Source organism: Nicotiana tabacum, chromosome 21 (assembly GCF_000715075.1).
Source record: "Nicotiana tabacum cultivar K326 chromosome 21, ASM71507v2, whole genome shotgun sequence".
In the NCBI taxonomy this organism is placed as follows: Eukaryota; Viridiplantae; Streptophyta; class Magnoliopsida; order Solanales; family Solanaceae; genus Nicotiana; species Nicotiana tabacum.
Genome location: NC_134100.1, coordinates 8,164,046 through 8,183,536, shown reverse-complemented (window position 1 = coordinate 8,183,536; position 19,491 = coordinate 8,164,046).

The following is a 19,491-nucleotide window of genomic DNA, read 5'->3' as shown; positions in this document are numbered from 1 at the left end:
ATTGAAAGAAAACTTGAGCAATCAACAAACAAATTTTCCTACCAGAGCCGAATTGAGAAGAGTCGATTTGTTTAGTTTTTTTTCAATTTTTCCTCTGAAATTCTCAATTTTTCTGTCCCTAAAGCCCTTTAAAATTGTGTCAAGAGTCCATTTCCCCTTCTTACGTTTTTGTGTCTGCTGCTGCCTCGGGTCCCTTAGGGTCAGAAGAGGTTATATTTAGGATTTTGCATGGGTGTGGAGAATTAACATGGGCCATTGGATGAGAAATAATGGGTGGCTAAGATCTAAAAATAGAAAATAGGCGGAGTCAGGGGTTACAACGGTTCTGGCGGGTCAGCAGGGTGTGGGCTCAGGGATTGGGCTCAGGGTTGGTCCGATTTAGGCTAGGGAGGTATACGAAATTGGGCTCAAATTGGCTATATTTGTCTCCAACATTGATTTCTCCTTCAAAATAAAAATACTACTATAGAAATGAAATTAAATTTAAATAATTAAAAATAGACTAATTATAATGTGAAACTATTTTTGGTATTTTTAAAGATTATACTAGAATAAAAAAGTAAGACAAAGTAGGCTAAAAGTCATGATAAAGCTAAAATAAGTATCACTATCGAAGTACTAATGACCTTATACTAAAAATGAAAAATATGATACAATGAGAAATATTATAAATAAAACTATTGTTGTGTTTTTTATTTTTAAATACTAAAATAATAAAAATAATAGTAAAAATAAAATAAATTAAAATCCTAGGAAGAATAAACTTAATTAAATATGTATAAAATATTAGAGTAGCTTGAAAACGTGATGGGTCAAAAATTACGTGCTTACACAAGTGGCATGCTAACACTTGTCATATAGATTCTCCCCCGAAACAAGACTTTCAAACCCCTTATGACTACATTATGGTTGATGTTAAATGAGAAAGAAGGATCCTCAAATTATGAAAATTCAAAAAATATTTCTCCAAGAAAAAGGACTAGAAAATATGGGAGATTTATTATTTTTCTTTTAGGAAAAGAAAAACTCAATTATGGTTAGTGTTACAGGGTCATTTTTTTTCGTTTTGACACTGCACGGTAGTTACACAACAATGACTCAACCCTCTTCCTTTTTCCCTTACGTTTTGGTTTGATACCAAGAATATAAAAGGCAACAGAAATCAGACAGGGCACAGTTTCCAGGAATCACTTCCCAACTTTGTATTAAACTCGTGCTACAAAGAAATACATACAAAATCCCCACAAAAAGATAGCCAAAGACAACCACACTCCGCCCTAACAAGTGTGGCTAGGAATTCAAATTTCGAACCTAGCCTAATCCTAACCTAGCAGTTGACATCCCCAACTATAAAGGAATTCAAATTTCAGATTTCAAAACAGACAACTGCCCACTACCCCACATAGCCACTCATGCTGAAAAATAGGAAACTGCCCAACTGGCCAACTGCCTTGCATGTACGTAGCACATGGGCGCAGCCTTTGCATTTTGGTGCCAGTAGGCCAACTCTTGTCATGTCTTAGCACCATGCCCTCGTGCATCATGCCTTGCACGCATGTCTGCCACTGTCGTATGCCCAGCTCACCCATGACACTGTGTTGCCCGAGTCCATCTTCCCTACCTTAGCTTGCCTTAGTTTTTCCAGCCCTTGCTATGCTTTTGCTGGCCGTTAGCTTTGCCTTGCCATGGCCACGCCAATTTCATGGTCATGTCATGCTTTGGAACCTAAGCCACATGTCGTCGTGCCACAATCCACGTCCATCAACACCTGCCCATGTGGGACAGCCTTATCAATATGATGCCACAATCATCATAGGGTCGTGCCAAGGTCTATCATGTAAATCCCTTATCACTCCCATGCCATGTTCGATTAATCAAGCCGAGGGGACAACAAATTTCCCCCACCAGATGAGCTCGCCGCGCTCGATGAGGTAGAATCTATATACGCCTTGATTTGATTTTGAAATTGCCATAGAGACGATCCTTTTTCCCAAGTTCCATCACACTCCTACTTTCCTGTCCATTGAACCAGGAACTCAGTCTGCCTGTTCTTTTTGCTTTGACCCAAAATACGGTGATCCAAAATCTTCTCAATAGTCTCCTCAAATTTCTTGTGCTCTATTGGAGGATCATGCTTTGGCATTGCCCTTGTCGGACCTTCAACATCTTTATACAAGCGTTTCAAGAAACTCACATGAAATATTGGGTGAATATTGAGATGTTCTGGCAGATTCAACCGGTATGCCACTTCACTATCGCACCTCCTTTTTGCCGCGCCCGCGGGGCGCGTTGGGGAGTTTTCTCCAATTGAAGGACAGTCTAAACGGGGTTTATTTAATTATTTAAGAGTCGCCACCTGGGAATTTTAAGGCGTCCCAAGTCACCAATTTTAATCCCTGAATCGAGGAGAATATGACTCTGTTTATTATTCTGTGAACCAGAAATCCTGAGTAAGGAATTCTGTTAATCCGGAAGAAGGTGTTAGGCATTTTCGAATTCCGTGGTTCTAGCACGGTCGCTTAACTGTTTTATTATTGGCTTAATTATCTTGATTTTATATAAATGTTATCTGATTTTTCTACCGCTTTTACTTATTGTGGTTAAGAACCCTTCTTTGAATCGAATTACGCGTACGTATATTCGTGTTATAAATAAAAAAAATACGAAATTGTGTCACGCATATGTATACGCAATAACTTTTGATAATATAATTACTGAGCAATCATTTTTTCGAAATTGTGTCGAATCAAGAATATTTGTTTTTTCTGAATAGTGAACTGTACATCTCGGTTTTTTATGAAATTGATTTAACGCCTTTGGAAAAATCCTTTTTATTAAATATTCGTTCGAAATTGCGCGTACGCATAATCCGAATTTAGCTTTTAAAATATAATCAGGGTACGCGAACGTATCCCTAATAGCGCGACATATTTGTAATGATATTAGGGATTTTTCCATAAATTGTTTTGTTGTATTATGAGAAATCTTCATTTTTAGATATCATTAATTCTAAAAAAAATCACAATTTTTGAATGTTGCCCATTGATTATAATTTCCACATATAGCATGTTTATCCAAGACTATTCAAATTCAAAGAACAGAATAAAAATATGATTGATACTATTTTTAAACAAATATGACATATATATATATATATATGTCAAAGGATAAATTGCATATGAAACTGAAAATACATGATTCATAAAGGAAGGAAATATTTTCCGAGAATTTTTATTATTTACTTAATGCAAATTCTACTTCTAATTATCATTGGTATGAAGTGTGGCAATTTATGCTTATACATCTCTTTTCATTCTTATATGCTTGCTTTTAATCTAATAGGCCTAATTACTTGGTTAATTTGTTTTATGAAGGTATATAGACATCGAGCTATATTGGCCGAATTATTATACAAGTTAATTCAATAAAATTACCTTACATGCAACTTAACTGTATATCGTATTCATAACGTATTATAATAAGCTACATCATATCGCCTTTCGCCCACTTTTATACACACATCTATTATCTTATCAACATTACCATCTTAACCTTATGTAACAATAAATATCACTACTATAGTTATCTTGGCACTTCTACATCACTTCTTACTTAACCAACAGCAAAATTCAAATAATGACCAACATTCATACCATATTCCCTACTTCGACAATTTAATATGATTAAACTAATGAGATAATAAGCTAATGTTATTACAAATCTTTATACGAACTTTCAAAGTAAGACCATTAGCTCATAGCTATCAAATTGAATTCACTACTAATTAACTAACATAAAATAAAAAATGAAATTTAAATTGATGAACTGGGACAAATAAGAAACAGAATTTCAATTCAATCTTCGTTTATCCGCCATATTGAATCTCTTTCCAACATAGAATTTAAAAGGATATGTACCTGGAAATGGAGGTAGAAGTAGTAAGTTTCAACAGTTGCAGCAGTAACAAAATCAACAGAATACCAGTTTTTCCACAGATTTGAACGATAATAAGACACGAAGAACCCAGATGAATAGGGACAGAACTTGAGAAAATTTCAGATTTCACCGAACAATATTTACAAGCAAACAACGGACAGATTCTAGAAAAGTAACATTTTTCAGATTTTTCAGTTTCTTTCCTGTTTTGGACTTCTTGTTTCTGATTTTTCTGTTTTTGTTGCTGTATATCTGTGTGTGTGTGTGACTGCCCTCTTGTTCCTTCAAAACTCTCCTCAAAAATTCTCTAGGGTCTTAAAAACTCTCTTCTGAAAAATGATCCTAAAATCTGTTTGCTTTCCCAATTTCACACTCTCTTTTTTTTCTCTTAAAACTCTTAAAGACTCTCTTAAAAATTCTCTCTCTGTCTATCTAAACTCAGAAAAAGGGTCTTAAAAACTGATCCCCTTAAAGTCTGTCCAGCTCCTGTATTTATACAGGGCTGGTTCTATACTCATTAGTATTGGAGGGACCCTTTATCCCTTTAACAACCAGAAAGTTTCCATTGAAACTTCTTTTTAATACTTTATGTGATCCTAACATGATTTTCAGCAGCCCCATTATCCCTTGTTCCCCCTTTATTACTTAAATATAGCCATTAACATTACATTATAATACACTAGCACTAACACCCTGTTTTTACTGTTTTATTCCCAGAAATGCCCCTGACCTACTGTTATTACTTGAAAAATCAGAACCCACTGTAAAACAGATTCTACAATCTGTATAGACTTAACTATCCTTCTGATTTACAGCTATAACCAATCCTATGACTTTGAGACAGTATATTACATTCTAATAACTGATTGACAAAAACTGCATTTAAATAGGGAATTCCCAACTGAATACTGAATAAAAACAACCTTAACATTATACAGAATATGCAGGATTATTTCCACTGGAATTCAAAACTGAATTAAAAGCAAACAAATACAGGAGCATTGTCAATATACTGACAATGTCCTGTTTAGAAAACAACAATACAGCATACATTTGAATTCACTGATTCACAAACAAACATGATTCAATTGACGAGTACTAATCAATTGACTATTTACAACATTTGTCAAATATTAGTCTAAACAATAGAAGCAGACTGTTTCAGTTAATATTTTCAGAAATGAAAATTCGTAATATAACTAATCGACGAACTTAATCGAGTCGATTACACACATTGTAAACAATCACAACCAATAAAAACAATTCACATTCGGATCAAGTAGCTAGGTAGGAGACAGAAATGACAGAATTGATCAAAACAAATATGAAAAATGAAAAAGCTATTGACACAGACAACAATATACTTAGAATACACAAAATAATAGAAAATAATACCTCTGAATTTTAATCAGACTCGAACTCAACTTGGATTTCGGATTTTTTGTTTGAAATCAAACTGACCTTAGTCGAAGTATTTTCCACTGAAAATACTTCGACTAAGGTCGATTAAACCTCAATCTTCATCATAATCTGAACAGAATCCGGAAGTTTGGTATTTTTAGGGTTCTTAAAAACTCGATTTGGGATTTAACCATTTCTGGTCAGATTCGAGAAGAACCAAACATGACACAATGGTGAGGGTAGCCTAGGGGTCATTTGGTGTTAGTTTGAAACGGATCTGAGCCTGTTCTTGTTTGGTCCGAATCTTCAAAAGAAGATTCGAGAAGTTCCGCACTGATTCGAACCAAACAAACGATAGATCCATATTCAGGGTGACTAGGGGAAGCTGTGGTGTCGATTTGGGACTGTTAGGTCTAGATCTGAACATGGCTCGAATCTTCAAATGAAGATTCGAGAACCTCCAGGGAGATTCGAACCAAGCTGGTAACATATTCGGATAGAGGGTGTTCAGGGGGTCCTAGGGTGTTAAGTTGGTCGCCGGTTGATGCCGCCGGGTTTCAGGCGAAGGGGAATAGGGGCGGCTAGGGTTAGAGGTCTATTTGGAACGATGATGAACAGGAGCGGAGAGGGGAGGGTGTTTAGTTAGGGGGCCGGGTAAAGGGTTACGGGTTTATATAGGGGTGGGGTGGATTGATGTTATCCGTCCGATCAAGTAAGATGAAAGGCCAGGATTAATCCACTAATCCGAACGACATCATTTGGTCTAAGTTCAGGGTCGGCCTGTATTGGGTCAAAGGGTCGGGTTACAGGTTTCGGGTAAGGGTAGGAGATCTCGTCCGTTGATTGGATTTGATCGAACGGTCCATGCTGAACCGCGACTAAACGCTGTCGTATTGATTCTTTTCGGACTGGACCGGACCTGGGCTAAAGGGGGGGTAATTTGGTTTGGGTTGTTGGGGTAATTAATTCACTTGGGCCTGGATTTTAATCCAGGTCCAATATTCTTTCACAATTACATATATTTTCTAATTAAAAAAAATCCTAATAAAAATTATAAAACAATTTTTAACCTTACACAAAAAATATTAATTACTTCATAACAATTATTTAACACATAGTCAAAACATCAATCACACAATGAAACATTAAAATTAGAACAAACGCATATTTTTGTGATTTTATTTAAATTATCTCTTAAATGCATAATTAAATCCTATATGCATGCAATATGTATTTTATTTTATTTTTTGATTTATTTTGACAAAATAAACATTTACGGATATAACACAAACATTTAACACCACGCAAATTCAAAAATTACACAGTAAAATAAATTTATTTTATTTTTTGATTTATTTTTGGAGTAGTTTTCGTTAAAGCAAAAATCACGTGCTCACAGCTGCCCCTCTTTGTGCGGAAATTCGAAGAGTTTTCGTACAAAGATAAAGTGAGCGGACACGAGCGATTTTTGCCCGTTCGAATACTCCGTGGGAAGCATTTTTTAGAAAGATTTGACCGAACCTCTGATTCAAAGGTTTTCCTACATATCCTTGGCTATAAAGGAATCAGGTCAATGTAGTTCGGGAATTTTTTGGTAGCTGGGACTACCATGGGACTGTGATCTTACTGCTGCTTTGTGCTGTTTTTACTGCTTGCTGACCTCCTTATTACACATTACTTTAAGGGAAATACAAAATTAAGCTAGATTATGGTACAGGAATTATAAAAATCTTATCTAGATCATGCCCTTGCGTTTCTTGTTGTCTTGATATCTTGGTGAATCTTGGGCATTTGGCTTATTTCGTATTCCTCTTGGAACTCTTGTTGTTTCTTGCTGGGGATTCTGTTGAACTCCTCTGCTTTATTGATTTTAAGTGTGCTCCTTTTTCATATGAGCGGGCTTTTGATTTCAACACTTCAATTGCATTCCCTCGTTCTTCAGGTGGGTGCCTCGACTGTTTCTTTTCTTTCTTTATCCCCATTCTCCAGGTGGACGCCTGATTTCTTCTTTTTCTCATCCTCATTCTCCAGGTGGACGCCTGACTTCTTTAATTCTTTTATCATCATTCTCCAGGTGGACGCCTGACTTCTTCAATTCTCATCCTCATTCTCCAGGTGGACGCCTGACTTCTTCTTTTCTCATCCTCATTCTCCAGGTGGACACCTGACTTCTTCTTTTCTCATCCTCATTCTCCAGGTGGACGCCTGACTTCTTTAATTCTTTATCCTCATTCTCCAGGTGGACGCCTGATTTCTTTAATTCTTTATCCTCATTCTCCAGGTGGACGCCTGACTTTTTCAATTCTTATCCTCATTCTCCAGGTGGACGCTTGACTTCTTCTTTTCTCATCCTCATTCTCCAGGTGGACGCCTGATTTCTTTAATTCTTTATCCTCATTCTCCAGGTGGACGCCTGATTTCTTTAATTCTTTATCCTCATTCTCCAGGTGGACGCCTGACTTCTTCTTTTTCTCATCCTCATTCTCCAGGTGGACGCCTGACTTCTTCTTTTCTTTATCCTCATTCTCCAGGTGGACGCCTGATTTCTTTAATTCTTTATCCTCATTCTCCAGGTGGACGTCTGACTTCTTCTTTTCCTCATCCTCATTCTCCAGGTGGACGCCTGACTTTTTCAATTCTTATCCTCATTCTCCAGGTGGACGCCTGACTTCTTCTTTTCTCATCCTCATTCTCCAGGTGGACGCCTGATTTCTTTAATTCTTTATCCTCATTCTCCAGGTGGACGCCTGATTTCTTTAATTCTTTATCCTCATTCTCCAGGTGGACGTCTGACTTCTTCTTTTCCTCATCCTCATTCTCCAGGTGGACGCCTGACTTTTTCAATTCTTATCCTCATTCTCCAGGTGGACGCCTGACTTCTTCTTTTCTCATCCTCATTCTCCAGGTGGACGCCTGATTTTTTTAATTCTTTATCCTCATTCTCCAGGTGGACGCCTGATTTCTTTAATTCTTTATCCTCATTCTCCAGGTGGACGCCTGACTTCTTTTAATTCTTCATTCTCATTCTCCAGGTGGACGCCTGACTTCTTTCAATTCTTATCCTCATTCTCCAGGTGGACGCCTGACTTCTTCTTTTCTCATCCTCATTCTCCAGGTGGACGTCTGACTTTTTCAATTCTTATCCTCATTCTCCAGGTGGACGCCTGATTTCTTTAATTTCTTTACCAGGTATTTCCTGACACAAATATTGTATTTGCCCCTGTTTTAAATCAAAGAAAACTTTGTTAGTTTAAAGCAGGGTGGCTGGCTGTGGTATTCTTGCCGATGGTGATGTTTCTCTTCGTCTCTCTTTATTGCCTTGGAATGATTGAAAAGACTGTTTTGTCTTTGTAATTGATCCTTGACTATAGGATTTCCCTCTGTGTGTTTTCCTTCAAAACCTTTCAACTGTAATCATGTGCCTCTTTTGACTTTGCTGATCCACTTTTGATTTCATCTTTCTTACACCCATATTTTATCTCCTACCTTTTGTGGCTGTATTTTGTAACCTTGAATCTTGGTAGTATACCTTGACATCCCTTCTTATTTGTTTAGAATAAAACTTATCTCAAAGCTTGTAGAAAGTAAGATTATTAGTAGCGAAATAAGCTGATTTCGACAATTAAAAAATGAAAAGAAAAATCCAATTTTTTGGATGACTGTTGGAAAAGGAATAAAGGACTTATCTGATTGGAATTACTGGCACCAATGATCAGGGTATGCACTTCGGATTAATCAACCCAGTCTTTTAATCAATCTCCTCTCAATTGTCTCAAGGAGTTTTCACCGATAAATTTTCCTCGTTTTTCACTTCTTCACTTCCTTTTCGCCTTATGGTGCCTGTGTGGGTTTTCACCTATAAGACTCTCTCATTTTACTTTTCTCTCAACTTCCGTCGCCTTATGGTGCCCGTGTGGGTTTTCACCTATAAGACTCTCTCATTTTACTTTCTTTCCTTGTTTGTACCAGAGTGTTATGAACCACTTTATTTGCTTGCCTCAGCATTTTCTAAGATTGATCGAAAAGTCTTTTTGGTATAGGGTTAGAAATGAAAGAGGTATTAAAAGCTAAATAGCTTTGGTATGGGTTTAAGATTACAACTCTTGGAATCATTTCTTATTTCCGACACAATTCCTGCCCCAGTTTCTTGATTGGGGTCTCTTAATGTTTCTTTTCCGTGCACATTGTGCATGTGGTGCACCCTATGACCGAGCCGTGAGGCGCCTACGTATCCTTCTTTGAGGAATCAGGTCAAACGTAGTTCACTACATAATAGTGAAGATTTTGATCTCTTTTTTTATTATAGTGAAGATTTTTTTTTCCAAGAGAGGGTAGGAAAAAACAAGTATGGCTCAAAAGGGGAAGCAAATGGTATAGTGTTTGGATAGCAGAACAAATTGCCTTTGTCATTTCAATCTTCGAAATAGTGCTAAATACAAACATTCAAAAAGTTATGCATAATATCTCTTTACCGCGTCAGAATTGATCGCCATATCTATGCATTTGCCTTCGATATCTGTTAAACATAGTGCACCAATCGATAATACTCTGGTCACAATGAATGGTCCTTGCCAATTCGGAGCAAATTTGCCTTTTGCTTCAACCTGATGTGGAAGAATGCGTTTCAGCACATGCTGACCTACTTCAAACTTCCGGGGACGCACCTTTTTGTTGTATGCTCTTTCTATTCTTCTTTGATATAATTGACCATGGCATACTGCGGTCAATCGTTTTTCGTCAATCAAGTTTAACTGTTCTAGACGGGTTTTGACCCATTCATCATCATCAATCTTTGCTTCGGCGATGATCCGAAGGGAAGGAATCTCAATTTCTGCAGGAATTACTGCTTCAGTGCCGTATACCAGCAAATAAGGAGTTGCTCCTACTGAAGTGCGAACGGTAGTGCGGTATCCCAATAATGCAAATGATAATTTTTCATGCCATTGTTTTGAACCTTCTACCATTTTCCGCAGTATCTTCTTTATGTTTTTGTTGGCTGCTTTTACTGCTCCATTCGCCTTGGGCCGATATGGGGTAGAGTTACGATGTGTAATCTTAAACTGTTGACATACTTCTTTCATTAAGTTGCTGTTAAGATTAGCGCCGTTATCTGTGATGATCACCTTTGGGATTCCGAATCGACATATGATATTTGAGTGGACAAAATCGACCACAGCTTTCTTGGTCACTGATTTGAATGTCTTGGCCTCAACCCATTTGGTAAAATAATCAATAGCTACCAGAATGAATCTGTGTCCATTGGATGCTGCCGGCTCAATTGGTCCAATCACATCCATGCCCCAAGCAACGAAAGGCCATGGTGCCGACATTGTGTGCAACTCGGATGGTGGAGAATGAATCAAATCTCCGTGTATTTGGCATTGATGACACTTGCGTACAAAACTGATACAATCTCGCTCCATGGTAAGCCAATAGTAACCAGCTCGGAGTATTTTCTTTGCCAACACATATCCACTCATGTGGGGTCCGCAAACTCCTGAATGTACTTCAGACATGACAGTTGTAGCTTGTCTGGCATCTATGCATCTTAATAATCCAAGATCTGGTGTTCTTTTATACAAAACTCCTCCGCTTAAGAAGAATCCATTTGCTAATCGCCTAATGGTCCTCTTTTGATCTCCTGTGGCTTGTGCGGGATATATACCCATCCTGATATACTCTTTGATGTCGTGGAACCATGGTTCTCCATCAAATTCTTCTTCCACCATATTGCAATAAGCGTGCTGATTGTGGACTTGAATATGTATTGGATCTACATAAGCCTTGTCTGGATGATGCAACATTGATGCTAGGGTAGCCAATGCATCGGCAACCTCATTATGGATTCTTGGAATATGTTGTAATTCCACTGATTGAAACCGCTGACAAAGATCATGTAAGCATTGTCGGTATGGTATGAGCTTCAAGTCTCGGGTTTCCCATTCTCCTTGAATTTGATGTACCAAAAGATCCGAATCTCCCATGACTAAGATTTCTCGGATACCCATGTCTGCGGCTAGCCTTAACCCCAAAATGCAAGCTTCATATTCAGCCATATTATTGGTGCAATAAAATCGCAATTGAGCCGTAACAGGATAGTGATGCCCTGTTTCAGAAATGATTACAGCTCCTATTCCGACTCCTTTCATGTTGGCGGCTCCATCAAAGAAAAGTTTCCAGCCAGGTTTTTCAATTTGTTCTGCCTCGTCGATATGCATTGTTTCTTCATCAGGAAAATAAGTCTTCAACGGCTCATATTCCTCATCGATCGGGTTTTCGGCTAAATGATCGGCCAGTGCTTGAGCCTTCATTGCAGTTCGAGTCACATAGATGATGTCGAATTCTGTGAGCAATATCTGCCACTTCGCAAGTCTTCCTGTTGGCATAGGCTTTTGAAAAATGTATTTCAATGGATCCAACCGAGAAATGAGGTAAGTAGTGTAGGATGACAAATAGTGTTTTAATTTTTGAGCTACCCATGTTAGGGCACAACATGTCTTTTCCAGATGAGTATACTTAACCTCATAAGCCGTGAATTTCTTGCTAAGGTAGTAGATGGCCTGTTCCTTTCTGCCAGTGAGGTCATGTTGCCCCAATACACAACCAAATGAATTCTCCAAGACCGTTAAGTAAAGAATCAAAGGTCTTCCTGGCTCTGGCGGGACCAACACGGGTGGTTTCGACAAGTACCCTTTTATCTTATCGAACGCTTCTTGACACTCATCAGTCCATTTGACCGCAGCATCCTTTTTTAACAATTTGAAAATTGGCTCGCAGGTTGTTGTGAGCTGAGCAATAAACCTGCTGATGTAATTTAACCTTCCCAACAAACTCATTACTTCAGTTTTGTTTCTTGGGGGTGGCAGTTCTTGGATGGCCTTGATCTTTGATGGGTCTAGCTCGATGCCTCATCGACTGACTATGAATCCCAATAACTTTCCAGATGGAACTCCAAATGCGCACTTGGCAGGGTTAAGCTTGAGGTTGTACCTGTGAAGTCTTAAGAAGAACTTCCTCAAATCTCCAACGTGGTCGGCCTGATGTTTTGATTTTATGATCACATCGTCCACGTATACCTCAATCTCCTTATGTATCATATCATGAAACACTGTGGTCATTGCTCTCATATAGGTTGCTCCGGCGTTCTTTAAACCGAATGGCATTACCCGGTAGCAATAAGTTCCCCATGGTGTGATGAATGCCGTCTTTTCTGCATCTTCTTCATCCATTAGAATTTGATGATACCCGGCATAACAATCCACGAAAGACCCTATATCATGCTTGGCACAATTGTCGATCAAAATATGTATATTGGGTAATGGGAAATTATCCTTTGGACTTGCTTTGTTGAGATTGCGATAGTCGACGCATACTCTAATTTTTCCATCTTTCTTTGGCACAGGAACGACATTAGCCAACCAAACAGGATATCGAGTAACTCGAATGACCTTTGCTTCCAATTGTTTGGTGATTTCTTCTTTAATTCTCACACTCATATCAGGCTTGAATTTTCTCAACCTCTGCTTGACAGGAGGCACTGTTGGATCGATGGGCAATTTGTGGACCACTAAATCAGTGCTCAAGCCCGGCATGTCGTCATATGACCATGCAAAAACATCTTTGAATTCTATGAGTGCTTTAATTAACTCCTCTCGGATTTTTGGCTCGAGATGGACACTTATTTTAGTTTCCCGGACATTACTCGTGTCCCCTATATTGACGTCCTCAGTATCACTCAAGTTAGGTTTGATTTTTTCCTCAAAGTGAATTAACTCTTTACTAATCTCTTCAAAAACCTCATCTTCATCATATTCTGATTCATAATCACAATATATTTCTTGAATTAATATTTCGGAACCAGATTGATTTTTAAGACTGGGCTGAAGATTCCTCATGCATGCCATATCACTAGAGCCAGCGTAAAAAGAACTGTATAGAAAAGAAGAAAAAGAAAAGAAAGCTATTAGGAATGATAATAAAAAGGAAACTGCTTTTTATTGGATAATGAAAGATAACAAGGTTTTGCACACTTCAAACCAACTGTAAGATAAACTTTGGGATTACAACCTTGAAATAACCCAAAAAAACTGAAAGAAAATCAAAATAAACTACCAAGACTCCTTTCGAATCGGGAGAGGAGTGGCTTTCCAATTATTGAGCTTTGTTTCTGGTCCAACGAATTGAACTTCTGCGTTGCTACACCCTTCTCCGCCTTCCAGCATATTTACATCACTAAACAATTTCTCGAACCTTTCAATTAATTCCTCCTCAGGATTGACCCGGGATTTAGGAATTGTTGTTATCGGGCGATTTTTAGCACCGGTCTTGACAAAAGACTTCGACAGCTGTGGTACTGGTTTTGGAAGAACCCATGCTTGGTGTTTCAACTTCCTGGCCCTTATCACGTCATTGGTGGTAGGTGTGAACCCTAAACCGAATGTTCCCTAGTTCTCGGGGAGAGATACTGGTTGTACAATTCCTTGCAAAGATAAGCCCAGACCTTTGCCGGGTATAAAGCCATTCTTCAGCATTTCATAAGCTACCATGACTGATGCAGAGGATACCTTTGGATTCGAAAGGTATTTTCCTTCTGGAATTTTTTCTACCGTCACCGTGTTGGACACTTGGTACACCCATGGTCCTTGGTCAATTTCTGCTCCCTCGACTGGTACAATGGTGCTGTTGTGAGCATTTAAACTTTCTTCTCCATGCACGACTATTTCTTGATGGTCCCATTCAAACTTGACAGCCTGATGTAGTGTTGACGGGACTGCTTTAGCAGCATGGATCCATGGTCGACCCAATAACAAGTTATAAGAAACAGATATGTCCAACACTTGGAATTCCATTGTGAATTCAACTGGCCCTATAGTTAGCTCCAACACTATGTCGCCAAATGAATCTCTGCTTCCCCCGTCAAATCCTCGTACGCAGATGCTATTTTTCTGGATCCTCTCCTCTTTAATTTTTAATTTGTTTAAAGTGGAGAGAGGGCATATGTTTGCACTGGACCCATTGTCGACCAATACCCGGGTTACTACGGAGTTTTCACATTTCACGGTGAGGTAGAGAGCTCTGTTGTGCTCGGTACCTTCCACAGGTAATTCATCATCAGCAAATGTAATTCTGTTTGTTTCAAAGATTTTGTTGGCTATTTTGCCCAAATGATGTACAGAGATCTTTTCAGGAACATGAGCTTCATTCAGGATTTTCATCAACGCCAGACGGTGTTCCTCTGAATGGATCAGTAATGACAACAATGAAATTTGAGCGGGGGTCTTCTTTAATTGATCCACAACAGAATAATCATGGAGTTTCATTTTTCTTAAAAACTCCTCCGCCTCTTCTTCCGTCACAGCTCTCTTTGTTGGCATTGGATTGTTTTTAGTTTTTCTCAGCTCTTCGGGAGTAAAACATCTTCCCGAACGTGTCAAGCCTTGCACCTCACACACTTCTTTCTTGATTTCTTTGACCTTGTACATCACAGTCACCCGTTCATAGTTCCATGGGATGGCTTTGTTGTTGATGACCGGTAGCTGGATTACAGGTGCAATAATAACCTGATCTGTACGGGCTCCTTCCACGAATATAATGGGTTTGTTAGCAACCCCTGGTACTACCACTTTCGGCCTTTCTTGTTTTGCGGCAACTTTGCTCGATGATGCCTCATTGACTATCATAGACGGTTTATCACCATTTTTGTGCTGCTTAGACACCGGCTTCTCCTCCATTAACTGTTTATCTGGCTTGGTTTCATGAGTCTTGATCATCATGACAGTTCGTGACGGCTTCTTTGTTTCTCCATCAGCTTGTATGATTTCTATCATGTTAGCCTCTTGATGGGCTGGCATTGGATTTCTATTGATATTTGGAGTTTCGGGGGTTTGAACCTCGATTTTATTAGTATCAATCAGCTCTTGTATTGCATTTTTCAAATGCCAACATTTCTCCGTATCATGACCTGGTGCACCGGAGCAATATTCACAGCTAATGGTGTTGTCCAGATTCTTTGATGGAGGATTGGGTAGTTTGGATTGTATTGGTCTCAGCATGTCTAGCTGTCTCAACCTGTGGAACAGACTAGCGTAAGATTCTCCCAATGGAGTGTAAGTTTTCTTTTTCTGTTCCATTTCTCCCCTGAATGCTGGCCTAGGCCTGAAACCTGGTCCGGGATAAGCTCGGGGGTAGGTATTTGGTGTGACAGAAGCACGCCAATTGGTGTGAACAGGTGGCTGATTGTATGCTTGAGCATGGTTAATGGCAAAATGAGGCTCTGAAGGGTGATAGTAGTGTTGGGATGAATCATGGTGGTAAGCTGATTGGCGAGGTCGTTGTTGATTATAGTAAAGTGGTGAACCTCTGGGTCCCGGCCAAATTCCTGAATCAACTACTGCTGCTTCCTCCCTTTTCTTTCTTCCGATTCCTCCTACCCCGCCTTGAATAGCTTGAGTAGTTGCCTTGATTGCTGAATAGCTCATGATTTTATTTGTTTTGAGGCCTTCTTCCACCATACCTCCCATCTTTACTACCTCGTTGAATGATTTTCCAACCGCTGAAACCAAATGGGCATAGTAAGTTGGTTCCAGGGCTTAGAGGAAGTAATCTACCATTTTGCTCTCCTTCATAGGAGGATCCACTCTTGCTGCCTGTTCTCTCCACCGAAAACCATACTCTCTGAAACTTTCATTGTGTTTCTTCTCAAATTTGGTCAAAGATAATCGATCTGGGATGATTTCCAGATTGTATTGGAAATGGTATGCGAATGCCTGTGCCAGGTCATCCCAGGTGTACCATCTTCCATGGTCTTGGCGTGTATACCACTCCAAAGCTGATCCGCTTAGACTTTGACTGAAGTAAGTCATCAATAATTCATCCTTTCCCCCAGCTCCTCGCATCTTGCTACAGAAACCCCTTAAGTGGGCTACTGGGTCGCCGTGCCCGCTGTATAGGTCAAATTTGGGCATCTTGAAGCCGAATGGCAATTGTACATTAGGGAATAAGCATAAATCTTTGTATGCTACACTGACTTGCCCACCTAATCCCCGCATGTCTCGGAACGATTGTTCTAGACTTTTGACCTTCCTGAACATCTCTTCTTGTTCAGCATTTTTGGCTGGCTTGTCAATTTCTGTTGGGAGATCAAACCGAGGAGCAGGTGAATTGATTTCGGAGGCTTTGAAGGTGGGCTCCGGGGGGTAATATTGGTTGTCTTGGGCCTGAAATGTAGGCTCACTAGGAGATTTGTGAAATGTAGCAGGGGAAGGTGCTACGAAAACAGGAGTCATAGGTGGAGGAAGGTACGGAACTGGTTTTGGAGGTGGAGACTGTGGTGTCTGAGAGGTGGTGCCTCGGTAGTGCTGATAAATGGGGAAACTTGGGGATAATTCAGTGGTGATATTATCCTGAGTTTGGATCATTGATGAAGCAGGGTTATTTGGGTAAGATGGGGGTAACTGTCCTGTAGACCAAGCTTGGTACATTTCAGCCATTTGCTGCTTGAGCTTAAGCATTTCTTCTTTCATTTTCCCGACATCCATCTCTTCTATCTCCATACCTGTGTCAACATCTGGGATAGACATACTTTCGGGTATTGGTCCTTTTGATCTTGTGTGATAGTGATAATATGCCAGTATACTCTTTAGAGAAACTAACTGGTTGAATTTTGAAAATGGACAAACTTGTTAGTTTTGAGAGTTTAACACGTATATAATCACACGTTGAGATGCAATGCTCCTAGACAAATAATCCCTTTCTATTATGCATTCGCTCGGTTGCTTGTGTCGTCCCAGCTTTCTTGAAACTGAAAAATTGTCATTCGCTTTTATTTACTATATGTATCTTTATCGTGGTGGTCGAATCTTAGAGATTGCCTACGTATCATGCCAAACATGAATCAGACCTTGCGTAGTTCGGACCAAAGTCAATCATGTTTATTTATTACACAAAGATGGAATTACATTTGAAAACTTTAAGAAAATAGCTTGAAACACACACACTTAAATCAAAATAAAAGATACAATTCATAACATCTCACAACATGCCCCACTTTCCACTTTTGTTCTCTAATATTGGATTATCTGCTCAATGTGGGGCTTGACCTGGATGGCCTCCCAGCGTACGATACATCCTTTCCAACTCCATTGCTAGATGACGAGCAAAAGTGGGTGCATGTTCTGTGAACCTTTCATAATCCATTCCTTGGCAGTTTACATAACTTTGAGATGTGAAGACTGCCAGGTCGTGGATCTGTGCCCTGAAACCTTGGAGACGTTGGTCTTGGTCTTGCAATTGCTGCTGACGAGTGGTGGCTATGTCTCTGACACGGTTTTCACGATCTAAAGTTGATTCTAATAGAGCTCGGAGTCTTGCCTTCTCTAATCTTGCTTGCGATCTTTCCCTGTCGAGGTCTGCTTGTTGATATTCTCTTTTGCATCTTCTTGCCTCTTCTAGTTGTGCACGAAGCTGGTCTTCTGATCACATCCAATAATCTTTTTCCTTCTTGAATTGAGCCTTGTCTTTTTCGGATTGCCTATCTTGGCGTTCCTTGTTAGATCTGGCTTCTTCGTTTAATTGTTGGATCCTTTCTTTTGCTTTGCTCAATGCCCTTTAGTTTTCCGCAAGAATGGAATCATAATCTTGCATTTTTTCGAAGAGATTGGCGATGGTTTTTTGATCCTTCCAGCTCCTCTTTGGCGTTTCAGAGACTCTTTTCATTTTTTGGAATCGAGCATGAAGATTTTCATTCTCACAAGCTAGACTCTTTTTCTCGCCTTTGGCTTCTTGTTCTTGCAAATCTTTCTCCAAACTGAGGCTTCTTAGATTTTCTTTTAGGGCATGGATAGTGGCTTTGTACCCTTTTTCTTTTTCTCCCCAGATTAACCGCTCTTGGATTTTATCATTGAAGTTTTGAACATGGGGTCTTTTTGTTGGCCTTTTTAGCTCATGTTCTGGTACATCATCCACGCGAGACCGCTTTTCGAACCACCTCGCATATCCAGGATTTATCTCACCCTTGGTAGTGTCTAGGACTTGAGTATCACTTTTCAAGTATCGGCACCCATTCCACATTTGCTGAAGTAAAGCTTCGGGAATAGTGGCTTCTGGGTGTAATTCGATTACTTGCATACTCAAATCTTCCTCATCAGGAACTATTTGATATCTCCCTAGTTGCCTTAGGACTCTTAGTGGTGCATACGGCTGAATGCTTCTCAATCCCAATAGTAGTAGATAACTATTTGAGGTTGACATATGTATTACTTCTCTCATCGGGAGCTATCCCAGAGTCCATTCAATTTGATCTGCCATTAAAGCCTTTAGATGAGATACCCATGCTTCTATCCCTTCTGGAGCTTGATAATTTTTTGTTCTTTCCTCATAGCTCTCGATGCAATTAGCTTTGTTCGACCCATACTGTATGATCTTGGGTTGTTGTTGGAGATGTTCAATCACCCACATTTGCAACAAAATTTTGCATCCTTCGAAAACTTTCGCTCCTGATTTGCATAAAGTCAAAGCCCGATAAATATCTGATAGAATGATGGGGACAAGGGTGTGATTTTCTTTAGTGGTGAGGATTTGCACCACTTTTGCGGTGCGAATATCAATTGTTCGCTCTTTATTTGGGAAGACCATGACTCCTAGAAAAGCCACCATGAAAGCAAATCGACGGTGCATCTGCCAAGTGTCTTTGTTTTGCTTATTAGTAAGGCCTTTCTCATGAATTTCGAACCCATCTGACTTTCCAAACCTGGAATACAAAAAATTGAAGGAACAACATCCATTGATGACATTGCTTTTCCTGATTTGACTGTTGATGTTCAGAAGACCGAAGAATCGATGTATTGAAGGAGCCTTTGTGAATATCAAGCTTTGATTTCTTAAACTTCCGTCAAAACCAACATATCCAGCTATCTCCTCTAATGTAGGAGTAAGCTCGAAGTCAGAGAAACGAAAAACATTGTGAACAGGATCCCAGAAAGTTACTAATGCCGTAATCAGATCATCCCGAGGCTCAACTTTCATAATGTCCGTGAGATTTCCCAAATGCTTGACGACCCATTTTGACCGTCTTCGCCTAAATCATACCACCACATTTGAAGCTGACATAGAAATTCCTCCGTACTAGTGGATGAGGGGCTTTGTGTAGTGCTCATT